The following is an 11554-nucleotide window of genomic DNA, read 5'->3' as shown; positions in this document are numbered from 1 at the left end:
TTAAAAAAATTTTAATTTTATTTTCATTCAAAGTATTGAGTTTTTTTCGTTTTTCCTCTGAACAATTTTGATTTTTAAAATAAAAATTAAATTAAAAAAATTGAATTAAATGGAAATGAAAATTATTAAATTTGTGAAAAAGGTATATAGTGTATATGGAAAGCTTGAAATGTCATTATCATGTTTGTTTGTGGTTTTGGTGGAAGGTGTTACGTTTGAAGAAACAAAATCAGAAGAAGCAAGCATTGAAATAAATTTCTTGCCTGGCAACACATTATTTTCATCGCTATTTTTGTCATCATGTCCATTCTTCGCCATGTTTCCAACAGAACTCCACGTCAGCCATCATCAATCTACTCTCTCTTTCTCTCCCTTTCTTTCTCTCTCACTTTTTCTTTTTTTCTTTTTGTTTGCTTAATTTTTTGTGGTGTGAAAACGAATCTTTTACAAATGAAATTAACAGCCCACTTTTCAGTTGCAGCAAGTTTTAGCAGTTTTTCATAACAACGACAATGCAATAAGAAGTATTCTCATGCATTCATTCACGCTTAATGTGAATCGATTTTGAATGTTGTTCACGATGTGTTGAGAGTTGAGATTATTTTCACTACAACTTTCAGCATGAAACCCATAAATATTGTAATGTTGTTTGTATCCAACTTGTACGTAAAAAAACTGCACAACTAAAATTCAATTAAAAAATATAAAAATAAATAAAAATATGAATTAGAATAGAACATGTATTTTGCAATATTTTTGACACAGGTGTAAAAATAATTGTGGCCCGCGCACTCGTTAGGTACGCATCATTCGAGATGCACATGTAGGTACACGCCGCTGCCAACCGCTGCAACATTTGTGGGCACGGGGCATGTCAGTGGGATTTCCTAATTTGATTTTTTGTAAAACTATTGGAGGGGCAAAAATGTTTGCATGTAAATTTTATTCAAATAATTTCCGAGAAAACCGTTTATGATTAGTGTTGTGCTTGCCCACCTTCTTCGTTATTATTTTTATTTCGTTGATTTGATTTGAATAACCAAATGCGGATGTGACATGCAACTCCGTAGGCAGGCAGGTGCACTGTTGTGATTTGCAACGAATCACGCAAATTAATTTAAATTTTGGTAAATAAAAACATTATTAATATTTAAATAATCAATACGATATTAAATAACCACAGAAAGACAAAGTTCAATGTTATTGCAATTCTAGCATCGAACGGCCTGATAGTGTAACGGTTAAAGGTGCAAATCCTGTTATGTTGAGTCCTGCTTTGCAATGACCAGGTTCGAATGCAAACAAAATTTCATGCAATGAGTGTGATGCGTGGTTGAGCATGATTTCTTGCATGTTGTGCCGGGTTGTGCATGTCACTGATATGTCTAAATGATAAAGAAAAAAAATTTTTTTTTTGCTTGCGTTGTTGTTGTCGTCGTCGTCGTTGTTGTTTTCCTTCTTCTTTTTCTTCTTTTTTTCTTCTTCTTCTTTTTCTTCTTCTTTTTCTTAAAAACGTGTTTCATTGCAACAACTGCCATTTTCAGTTTGCATGACACTTTATTTCAAATCTTCCAACATCTATTTTTTCTATACAACTTTACATTGTAACCGCTGCAAATCAATTACCATTACCACATAATCACTACGGTGACAACATATTCATCAAAATAATCACCAGCATTATCATCTTCATCCTCATTGTTACCATTATCCTCATGATCATCGTCGTAGTCGTCATCATCAACATCGTCGTCATGGATGCGTTAATGTATCTAACAAATGAAAATTTATTTTCAAACGAGTAGGTATTCAGAGCAAAACCAAACAATCTCTCCTTCCTTTTTTTCATTTCTTCATTATCTCCGTCCATCCATCCATCCATCCATTCATCCATCCTGTCGATTCTTCAATATTTTGTAATTTGAGAGCTCAGCACAAGCGGACGCAGATTGCGAGGTGAATTCCTCCGCAGCACAAACGCGGTTTGTGTGGTGTTGGTGGTGTTGAGATACAATTGAATACAATTAGGGAAGAGATGATCCAACACACCCTACCTCGACGTCTGGAAACAGTGGCGGCGACATGTGCCACAATGAAAAATGAACTGCACACTGCTGCCTGTCCTTTCTAAAAATTTTATGCATTCAAAAAAGCATTTCAGCTCACCTGTATCGAGCGTTGTTGCCGCCTGTGATTTGAATTCGTTACATTGCCTCCTGCTTTGAATGAGTCATTTGAAATCATTTCCACCTAAACTGAAGTATTTCAGAAATGAATATGTCAGGATGGGATATTAACTTTTGCTTTGCAATTTCAAAGAATATTTACAAGTTGAATCGTTTACAAGTTTCAAAGCAACATAAACCAATTTTAAATTTTAGTTAATATTTTGAAAAGTTTCAATAAAAACTAAATGTTTAAAATAGCAAAAATAATTAATAAATTTGAAAATGAATTTTAAATTCCATTCAAAATTCTGCCTACAAGAAATTTTTAGCTGCAAGCCTAGGATAGAAAGTCAATGAAAAAGTCAGTCGAGCCAGTCGTCTGCACGTCTGAATTGTCTGAATTACAAAGACGAACGTGTGGAAGAATAAGCGCGCGTGTGGCTGCTGTCCTGTTTGCATGCTGCTCCGTGCCACACGCGTCCTTTCACAATCCTTTCAACGTTTGAATGAAAAATTTCAAAAGTTCAATAAGCTGCTTGGTTGACTTTTTCACATTTCAGTATTTCAACATTTTTTATAAAAAAAATGGTTTTTCAACATTTTTTATTAAAAATGGTTTTAGAAATTCAAAAAGATTTTGCCTACGCCTGCAGAGGAACGAGAGGAAGCGAGGCATGTTATTTAAAAAAGTCAGTTGAGGTAGTAAAATATTTCGTTCACGGCAGCGATTAAATTTTTTATATTCAGCCATGTCTGCATGGCTCAAGTATCTTAAACATTTTTTAAACAACAAAGTTGACATTCAAAACAATTAAACAGACACAATTGGAAAAAAGTTTGGATAAAATATAAATAGGCGAATTTGAGCTTTGAAATTAAAATAAAGTAAGAGTGAACGCAAATGAATTTTTTAATTCTTACTCGAATGAAGAACAATCTGTACTGAATTTAACAAAACTTCACTGACAAACCGATTCGTTTATTTATCAACTGGACAGAATTTTATTTACTTGTTTGAAACAGTCAGCATGTTTAAGAACAAGGGAACATTTTTTCATTAATTCCCTCCTAAGATTTACAATCGAATGAACCATAAAAGTTTCATCGCACATTCGCTCCCCTCATCATAAAATAATTTACGAAAAACTTGAAGAGTTCAGTTAAGAAGAATTGCAATTTGATTGACGTCATCATGTTTTTAATATTTAACAATGATGAAAAAAGTTAAAATTATTGTCATTAATAATTTACGGAGCGTGGATTCAAAATACTTCCGATGATGGTGATAATGATCATCATCATCCTTGTGGATTCCAACGTGACTGTTGACTCCAATGCTATCATTATCATCACCAACATTGCGTGTTGTGGGTGATGATGATGATGACCTTTTTTGAATTCAAATTCAGTCATCTCAGCTGCAGAAACAAGCGCCTCAACCGCCACTCCACCCACCACACCACCCACCACACCACCCACCACTCCACCCACCACACCATCCACCACTCCACCCACCCCTCTCTATCAACTTTATCATCCAATCAGCATAATCAACATTTTCATTATCATCACACAGAATCATCACATTCAGCGATCAGCGTCATCATCATCATCACGTACAACATCATCATCCTTGCCTCTTGCACTATCATAAAACGCTAGAAAGCAATTTTAAATTCATCATAAGCCAAACCACAAACAAAATCAATCTCGTCTCCATCATCATCATTAACGTCAGCCTCATCGTCGTCGTCGTCATTATCATCATCGTCTTCATTAACATCATCATCATCTTTACCAGCATGAATATAATCTTCTCCTTCTTCTTCTTCTTCTTCTTCATCATCATCAATCTCATCATCTTCATCATCATTATCATCATTGCCATTACGGTTTCTATGCGCACAATGAGATGAATATTTTACTATCAATCCTGCCACCCCCGTTAAAAATACACGTAACCAGGGCAACAATTATTAATTAACTAATTAATTAATTAGTTAATTAATTAGTTAATTTATTTATTTGTCATCGACATTTTGATGATATGCTGTTAAAATCAAGCATCTAAACAGAATTTTAGGAAAACATTTTGTAAACTTAACTTGAGGAAGTTACTTCTTTTCACCTGATCTATTAATATGACGCTGTGCTTCAAAACTTCATTAACTAACACAGCTAAGTTTGTTCTTTCGGCAGAAAGTCTTCAACCTCAATTAACATTTTAAAAATTTTGTGACAGGTTGTTGCTGTAACTGTATTGAATGCTAACAGACGTGCACAAATAATTGATCCACCTCTGTTAAACACAAACTTCCGGTCAGCTCTGTAGCTGATGATGAGGAGATTTCCAGGAAGGAAGGAAAGCAGCAAGCAGCTGATGACTTTCCAGCGGAGAAACAACGCGGTTTGAAGATTTCAAAGAGAGAGGCAGGCAACGCCTCATTATAATTAAGTTTGTGAATTTCAGAAAATCAGTTTTGAATGTCAAAATCTGAAATCATTCAGATTAGATTCACTTGGCGAATGAATGTGTGATGCCAAATCAAATGATACTCTCGACATATTTTGTAAAATAAAAACGGAAAAATTTTAAAATTTGAAGTTTGTAGAACCCTTAGTTAAAATCATAAACTACATTTGCATAACATTTTATGCACACGTTAACATTCAGTAGCAGCAGACATTATTATTACATACAAAATTACTTATATATAAAACAATTACACACATATATCAGACATACATACGCGCGCCTGCAAACACACATCTACACGCACGCACGCACGTACACACACACGCACATACGATTTAAAGACAAATGGTGCATCAATGTTTTCAAGATAAGCAGATTATACAAGCATTCTTTTTAATTTTTGTAATATGTACATTTTAACAAAATTTTCAAGAGTTGATCCATATTTCCTGAAACAGAATAAGCGCACATCCGAGCAAACGATTGGAATTAGAAGGTAACGTAAAAGTGAAACAATTTCGTGACTCTCCACGCTCGTTTGTTGATGACACCAACATGCTTCAAAGCCTTTATGCAGACGATGATGAGGATGATGGGGTAATTGCGATGATGATGATGTAGAAATGTGTGATGATGCTCTAAAATAAGATGGTAGTGTAGTTACAATGATGTGAAAATAACAAAACTGCGGTGATCGTTGTTTGAGCCAGGAATCTGCTGTGGAGAATGTTTGGAGGTTTCATGACTGTTGGGGCCGATGTTTTGCTTCGTCATGTAATAATTTTTTATAGTTACTGTGAACAAAGGTTAACTATCACTTTTAAAAGCAAATTTAAACACAAATAATCACAAAACTCTACTTGGCATGTTGCTGCAGCTTTCGAGCTCCCCCAAACACGTTGCTATGTCGTTATGAGGGTGGGGGTGGCGAGGTGATAACGATAATAAAACGAGGGTTGTTGATGTGTCCATAAAATTATGATTATGAACTTTTCATTGCTCTCTCATGCTGGCATCCCGTGTCTATTTAAATTTTTACAAAGTAGTCAAGGAAAATGAAATAATATTCAAGCCATCGTTGTATTTATGGAGGACATTTCGTCGGAATTATTTTATCGCAAAAATAAAATAATAATTAAGTGGATCATTAAGTTACGCAAATATTATTCTCTCTTAATTTTAGTCAAAAATAATCGGTAATCATAATATTTAACTAGAATTTTATTGTAAATTATTATTGCATATTGAGAATAAAATGTTTGAAAGGAAATTTCATTAGATTTAATTCTTTTTAAAAAGTATTTGTGAATGTTTATTTTTCTATAAATTACTTTATATACTTATAACTTATTTCATCCTACTTGGAATTTTTTTAGCGGTTCTAGGACAAATATTCCTTTCAAAAATTCCTTCGGAAAAACCCAGACAAAATATTCCCTGAGCTAAAAATACTCCCCAGACAATAACCTCCGGACGAAAATTCTAAGGTCAAACTACAATTTAATAGTCTGAAAGTATTATGCATCCAACAACGGGAAAATACATTCGAGCACTTTAAAATACACGTAAGATCTTGAAAGAACATTCATAAGATTGCCATTATTTGCTCAAAAACTTTCAAGATGCGAATTGTTTTACTGCGAGAAAAATTGGTTTATCGACGGAAATAATATTTGTTTGAGTACATCAGCTTTCGTAGATAGATTGCTGGAGGTGAATTTTTCTTGATAATTCTATTTTTTTATAAAGGAAAAATGAATTGAAGCTGACGAATGAGGGTTGTCAATAAAAGCTTCCAATTTGCAACATTAAATAACATTTTTTTACATGAAATGTTGAATAGAATATTGTATTAATGTCTTGTTATTTTTCCAAGATAAGATGGATCAAGCGGAACTTTGTAACTACAACTTTTGACAACGAATTAGTTCAGACGGTCAGAATGGCATGTTTCAAGCCGTAGTTATCCCACGCTGACCTGGTTCGAATCTTGTCAGCACAAACTCCAAAACTCGGACAAGCCTTGGGTAGGTAATGCGGTGCTATGATGTACAAGTGCATGCAAATGTGCATGTCCGTTGTTGAGATGGAAGTACGTAGTACACATTCTTGACGACATTTGCACAAAACTGTTGTAACTGTTGTTTCCTGGAAATGTGATGAGACCCATCTTGTGCTGAACGTTGGTGCCAATGCGATGGTTATTTTACATTTGTAAATAATGGCCTTTCTACTGTGAGATTTACAAAAATGCAAATATCATCAAAAGCTCTAAACTTCAAATGTTATATGATGAAATGTTGTCTTAAATATTTACAACAAATTGACTACATAGACTATAAAACAAGACACACCCAAAAACAGAAAGAGAGAAAAAACGTGGGGGAAAAAGAAAGAGAAAACGGGGGAAAAAGTGAGAGAGAGAAAGAGAGAGAGAGAGAGAGAGAGAGAGAGAGAGAGAAGATGATTAGAGTTGAGATGATTGGTATGAAGTTGCCCAGATCGAACGCTGATTTTTTATTAATAATTATTTCATTAATAATACGCCGACTCAAGAACGTACGTGATGAGCAAAATGCTGCCTGAATTTCCTCCTGTGCATCTTTGTAATGCGGTTGTGGTTGCGCTTGCAGTTGCATGCACGACTGCTTCATACATCTAAAAAAAAGCTTCCCAGTCATCAGAGCGTTTCATGGCAACATAAATTAGTACATATCCGACGCATCAATCAATTCTTTGCAGTATAACTAAAGGTGCTTTTTTACAAACTTATTAAAAATAAAATTTTGACAAAAAACTTTTGATTTTTGTAACTTAGTTATCAATAATTTAAACTTTTGTTTAATTTCGACATAATTTAATGCAACAAAACCACATAGCAGTAACATAGATGAGATTCCACCTCTAAACATTCAATCAATTTACTAAACTATCTTGAATTTAAAAAATCTTAATTGGTTTTTTTAGCGGGAGTAATAAATAGATAGCGCGTATGTACATGCTTAACTTAACAATTTGTAATCTGAAGTGGAGGGAGGTGAGCTGAATGGTGATTAACGATCGGATGCTTGGAAATGAACTCCATCATAACTCCTGCCATCCTGACTGCAACAAACATCATCATCATCCCTATCGCCATCTTCGACAACTGCCCGTCAACGAAGGCGGGGTTATCTCTAAAGACTTCCTGCTCTTCTGTACGAGCAAAACATGACGAGGCTGAGTTTTTTCAAGAATTTTCAAAATCATTCTTTAAAATTTTTTTGGTATTCTATAAAAATTGGTTCTCATTTGAAGTATAGTAAACATATAAATAATATTTACAACCATTTTTAAAATTTTCAATCGTACAATATTAAGCATTATACTTAAGAGCAACGCCAAACGCAAATTTTTTCATTTGATTTTAATAGTGATCAAATAGAGAAAATAGCTTCAAAATAAAAATGTTGGACGAATATTTGTAAAAAAATAAATTTTAAAAAAGTTGAAAAAACATCAAAAATGACAAGAAAGTGGCAGAGTTAAGCTGAACACGGAAGATTCAGCCACACATATAAGCATGTAAGTTCCAACTAATGTAATAACGTTATTATCTATCATTCAAATAACCGCCATTATGATGTCGTTGTTCTCAAACAGAAAGACTCTAAAAACATTTTTTGGATAGCAGACATTTTAAAATTGTTCCTTTATAAACAACTGCCATTATCAATACATTTTTAAAGGCGCTTTATTTCATAATATTAAAAAATTCCACTCAAACATGTCTCGTTTTCAACGTTCTTCCATTCTTTTTACGTGCATGTCTTTCCGCCACGTTCCATTTGACAACTTTGCCTCTTTTTGACTTTACGAGCTCACCTGGAGTAATTATGTGATAAAAAACGTAAAATTTGAAAATGTGGTGTTTTTTTAATAAAATGCTTTAGCGAGTAAATTACAAATATTTACAAAAAAGTGGCGAGTTAAAATTTCTGATGACGAAGCAATTAATTAACAGAATTAATTAATAAAAGTAAATATTAAATGGAGACAAAAAATTTCAAGGATAAATAAATAATTTTTAATGGAAAGGAGTGTTTTTTTTTTATTTTTTCAAAGAGTATTGTTAATAAAATTGGTATTCTGTATTTTCAGGCGATCACATGTTTCAAATAATTTAAATTTAATTTAATTTGTACCTCAAATTGCTGAGAATGAAGAAATGAATTATTCAATGGGGCTGGCTAAACATTTTTTTTCATTTGTTTTATCATGAAAATTTTCAATATTTGTATTCTATTTTTCATAAAAATTAGTTTCTAAACAATTTTTTTCCACAAATATTATAAGAAGTAGAAAGTTAAAATTCACAGCCAACACAATTATTTGAAAGTCACAAATGGAACAAAAATCATTAAAAAAATAATATCACCGAGCGTGCAAACATCATCCACACACGCTGGACTGTGGAAGAAAACAGGAAACCGAGAGAGAAAAGAGTTTAATTAATCATAATATCAGAGTAACACGTTCGATAAACCCCGCACGTTCCTCCTTAATACCAACCTCACCACTCTCCACATTGAATAAAAAATCCAGTTAAGCTAATAAAAATTAAGGTGGGAAAGTTTGTATAAAATTAAGCAGTCAATAAAAATCAATTATCATTTTCATCTAATAATTAAGTATAATTCGCCGATGTATTTTTAATTTAGTTTCAACGCTTTTGGTGAATAATTACAAATATTCATATTTAAATATAATAAAATAAGCAGAAAAACTCACACTCACACCAAAAGCTTTAATAATTCATAATTCGCGCGCACACACACCAACAAACTCATATCAACTCGCTCTTACCAAGTCACACTCCACAATGAGAACAAATCTATAAACACCCGAAATGTGACTTTTGTTGGAAAAATTTTTTGCTCTTTTCAAACCGACAAATCTAACAGCATTAAAAAAGAAAGATTGTTTTACATAAAGTTTACAAAGTTATAATTTGTTTTATAAAGTTCTGCTTTACCAGTTAATAAATTTTATCCAATTTCACAATTTCATTCAAGGTTCAATTTGCAGCTTCATTTGGTTCGACCTTTGCGAGCATAATTAATTTTTATTGTTTCTCATTTCATATGCTGGGCGTCCATTTTTGTGGTGGAATCTGTAGAAATTAACTCCAAGAGTTTTAAGCGTCGGCTGAAATTGTCGGCATGGAAGGTGAAGATCTGATGATTGCAGAGAAATTTGCATTGGAACAAAACAAACAGAAATACAGAGTTGTCGTTTAACCAAACAACCTCACCTCAGATTCCTAAACGGAGGAAATTTCACAAAAATGTTGCTTCAACTGTTGGACCGACTCCCTTCAAACAGTTACTTCCAACACGAAATTATTTCAAATTTTGAAAAATCTTCACAATTTCAATGAACATTTGAAACTACACAAGTAGATGTGTAACGACCAGCGTACAATGTGATAATTTCTCTTTTTTAATTATAAACATTGGAAACAAAAACATGGCATTAAATATTTAAAACATTGTTGTTGTTGTAGTTTTTGTAATAATAGTAGTTGTCTTTGATGTTGTTGTTGTTGTTGTTGTTATCATCATGTTGTCGAGCACATTCTGTTAGGAAATAAATATAAATTGGTTTAAGATGCATAAACATCAGTTTGCTCTTTATTTGCACATTCGTCAATATTAATTTTGTAGCTGCAGGCTGATTGTTGATGTCATGCTGAGGCAGGTTGATGTTCGCGTGCTGTATGACATTTATTTATTTAAACCTATCCAGAAGTGGTTACATTGCAAAGATGTTTTCAAACAATTGAGCAATCAATTACTTCAATTTGTGTAGCGGCGAACTTTCAGTGTATAAGCGCGCGTTTTGATATTTGGCTGCTGGGCAACGTGCACATTAACAAAAATTTAAACATGCCATATGTTGTATAACCTTTGCTAGAGAACCTAGAGAACCAGGCCACAGCCCTGCAGGTTTTCTTGCTCTAATCGTTGGGCCACACATTCTTACGTTTTAAATTAAAAGAAAGATTGTTTTACCTGGTCTCAATTTAATTTTATATTTGCCTTTTATTTTGCATTTTGTAAGCATGAATTTATTTCGAAAGATGACCGGTGGTTATTTGGAACTGCTGCCTGCAATCGTTACAGATGATTTTGATGGTTTCATCATTCAATGGAGTTATATTACATTGAAACGCACATTTTTCTGAAAAAAATTCAGTTATTTTTTCCAAAAAAGATCGATTGCGCATTTCTTTTTCATATGAATGCCAAAATGATTTATGACAAAATATATTAGCAACTGTTTTTAGTGATTAAGTTTCGTTTAAAGATCGTGGCAAGAATGTATATTGTGGATTACTTTCAGTTAGTATCCTGTAAATAAATTATCAAATTGCAACGACCAACTTCAACTTTTTCCAATCAGCACTCAAGCGGAGATCAAACAAAATGAAAACAGCATGGAATGATCGCAGTGACGTCATCCATCCTCTCATCAAGCTCTTTGACGTGTGTTGACTTGAACATGCCCGCAAGAGCATAAACAACAGAGTTTTCATGAACAACAGCATGAACAAGATGTCGAGAACGTTGGCGCTTATGAAAACATCACGAAAACTACAAACATATCGAAATTTCTAAACTGGTGCAAATTATATAATGCGATTTTTCAACGCTTTCAACAATTTTGAAAATTATACCTCTACTGCAACTTGACAAAAAAATTAAAAAGTTGCAGAAAAAATGAATAAAATAAACAAACAAGCTGTTTTATTGCAAGAATAAAACATGAAAAGCAGCATAAAAATTAAACTGTTGAAAAATAATAAATCATCTGGACTATTAAACTTCATTTGAACTTCACTCGCGTTCATTCAAATTGTTTCTTCAAG

Source organism: Helobdella robusta (genome assembly GCF_000326865.2).
Source record: "Helobdella robusta unplaced genomic scaffold HELROscaffold_6, whole genome shotgun sequence".
NCBI classification, from domain to species: domain Eukaryota; kingdom Metazoa; phylum Annelida; class Clitellata; order Rhynchobdellida; family Glossiphoniidae; genus Helobdella; species Helobdella robusta.
The sequence above is the reverse complement of the archived record's forward strand: the minus strand, read 5'-3'. Positions refer to the sequence as shown.